This window comes from Cucumis sativus, unplaced genomic scaffold, assembly GCF_000004075.3.
Source record: "Cucumis sativus cultivar 9930 unplaced genomic scaffold, Cucumber_9930_V3 scaffold145, whole genome shotgun sequence".
In the NCBI taxonomy this organism is placed as follows: Eukaryota; Viridiplantae; Streptophyta; class Magnoliopsida; order Cucurbitales; family Cucurbitaceae; genus Cucumis; species Cucumis sativus.
Genome location: NW_022279545.1, coordinates 2632 through 5476, shown reverse-complemented (window position 1 = coordinate 5476; position 2845 = coordinate 2632). Strand labels below are relative to the sequence as shown.

Below are 2845 nucleotides of genomic sequence, written 5' to 3'. Positions count from 1 at the left end.
ACCACAGAAATCCATCCTATGAAGACTACAGCGGAAAAAGATGCGATAAGGATAAAGCATAGGAAGAGCAAATACCCCATGGGAAGTAAACTGATAAAAAATACTTTGTCTTGAGAGTAATATATCCCGAACCAATTTTCTGCCAGCCATTAAGATTTACCCACTGCAACTCTGCACACAAATATTTTCTTATAAACAATAATTAACACAATCTAATTGGTATCTTATGGATATAAAAGACAGCATGGATCCATATTGGAAGGATTTCAAATTAGTCTACGAACAAAGAATTTGGAAGGATTTGTGATCAACTAAGGAGCTCTCGACTTTCTCCGCTGGAATTTACCTTCCTTGGGTACTTATCGACCAGAGACTGGAAGTAGTTGTGCTCTTCGTCCATAGTAGTCATCCAACCAGCAAGGGAAAGACCACGACGTGCAGTGGAATAGGAAAAAGAGCGTTGAGCACAGCTTTCGTGTCACCAGCAATCGTTTTTCCTTTATTGGTAGACCGAAAAGGCTTTGTCAAGCAGGCAGGCACGATTGTCACTCGATCGACAGTTGAGAAATCCGGCGCTGTTAGGGATAGGAGAAGAAGATGGCCGTGAATCGGCGATTTTGAGGAAGACGAAGAAGATGAGAGAAGGGGAGAGGACGAGAAAGCAGAGAGAGAGAGATAGCCGTTAGAGAAGAAGTAGGGGAAGAAATTTGAAACGTGAGTGAGAGAGAAGGGGAGATGAGGGATTAAAATATATTTGAATTATTTGTGATAAAACCCATTTAAAATCCAAAACAATTTCTTTATAACTAAAACAAATATTTTGTTTTTAAAATTTAGACTAAAAAATCAAATTTTACTGTAAAAATTGAGATAAAATTTTCAGTAACGATAAAGCAAAAAATATATATTTTGTTTTTCAAATAATTATAATCCAAAATTTTCAAGAAATGTGAAATTTTATTTAATAAGATAAAAAAATTGTGAACATTAGTTTCCAACTTTGGCAATGGATGAAAGTATTAGAAATTGAAAATAATTGTTAGACATGCATGTTAGCCGTCACCACAAACCAATCCAATTTTTCATTCAAAAATGTTGAATTTATAATTAATGGTTCTCAAAACATTCATACAATTTTTTTTTTAATTTAACTTACTTAATTTGAGTTTTCTTACGATGTTCATGTCGATATTATACGAAAAATTGTCTTAAATGATAAAATTGCTGAAGATATTCACAAATATAACAAAGTTTTACCGTCGGTTAGTTAGTGATAGAACATGTACTAGTGGTCTATCAATTATCCTCTATGGTTTTAGTTTAGTGGTTATTTATCAAGCTCTTAATAAACTAAATAGTGATTTAACAAATATAATGTAAAAGAATATTCCAAGAATAACCTTGGAGTATCACTTGAATTTTCAAAACGACCTAACACGGCTAAACTATAAGCTCATAACTCATAACCTATCAAAAAAAGTACAGATAAAACAAAAAAAACTATTTAAATCTTGAAAAATGAAATATGAGAAAAAAAATGAAAAGAGAAGAAATAAATTTTAAAGTATATGTAAATTTTAGATATCAAGTAAAAAAGAGAATATGTAAGTTGAATTTTAATCGGTAAGAATATGGATGTCTAGAAACAAATTTTTAATTTTTTAAAAGTTGATTTATAATCATTTGATTTCTTTAAATTCAACGACATAAACATAAAATGATTTGATTTTGAATTTATCACACCTTACAAATATTTTTCAAATTTCAAATCAAGAGATACTAAGTTTGTTGACCTTACCCACTTGATTGCCATTTTGGGACTTGTTTAAGACTAAGTTTGTTTCACTTGCATACTTGGTTGTCATTTTAGGTCTCAAAGTGCATTTTTCATGCATTTTGAACTTTTTTTTTTTTTAATGGGCTTTATCAAAAATAATTCAAATGGAACTGGCAGATGGCTGAGGGCCTTCGTGAAACGTGGGAGAGAAGCGATAAGAATATGGATGTCTTAATGGTCATAGAAATTTATTATGCTTGGTTTTTGTTTGAAAATTTTTCTATTATTTACTTTATTGAACACACACGAGCACCCGTACATCTGGATTTGTAAAAATATGTATCATTATAAGGTTTCCATCCATCTTTCTTAACACAGTCTTTTTTCCATTTTTTCCCTTCTAATATTTTTATTTGATATATAATGTGCATAAAAGAGAAAGTAGTTAATGTGTTTTACATTGTTGTGTTGTGCAAAGTTGGTGCAGTTGGTTCAAATATTTAAGATTTGGTGAAGCACTTGGAATAGTCTAAGTTCAAACTTTTAATCTGTAGGATAATTTACTTTATAAGAATCACACATTTACCTTTTTTTTTTTTTTTTTGAAATAGGAAAGGAGCCTCTTCATGAAGCTGAAAATGAGTAGACAAGACAAAAGATAATACAAAGAAGCCCTAGGATCAGCTAGTGCACTCGGACATCTCATCTAGGTTGACACCCACTTAGCGTTCTCACCATATCGAGACTTAAACCAAAAGACTAAACCAACGACAAGGTTTAGAATAGATCATACAAACTGCCCAATAACTATACAACATAGATTTAAGACCACTAGAAATCCAAAAGAAATAAAATAAGAGTACAGTAGTGGACTAAGAATTAAAAATGAAAGTCGGCCAGTTATGACTTATATCTTGTATGGAGAAATCTTTGAAGTCTTTTGAAAGAGAGCATCAAGTAGAAGCATTGATTCTAGCCATTTCGACTCGAGTTGTCCAAGAGGAAGCTTTATTTTGAAATGTTAGTTGATTATGTTCAAACCAAATTTATGGTAAAATGGCCTTTACT

General features: G+C 31.5%; 1 long non-coding RNA gene across 1 annotated transcript; it reads right to left on the bottom strand.

Moving 5' to 3' along the window:
• Nucleotides 1–59: 59 nt before the first annotated feature.
• LOC116405774 lies at nucleotides 60–685 on the bottom strand. Its single transcript, XR_004218864.1, has 2 exons — nucleotides 347–685; nucleotides 60–171 (listed from the first exon to the last, which is right to left on the bottom strand). It is a non-coding gene; the product is annotated as an uncharacterized LOC116405774 (long non-coding RNA).
• Nucleotides 686–2845: the final 2160 nt, after the last annotated feature.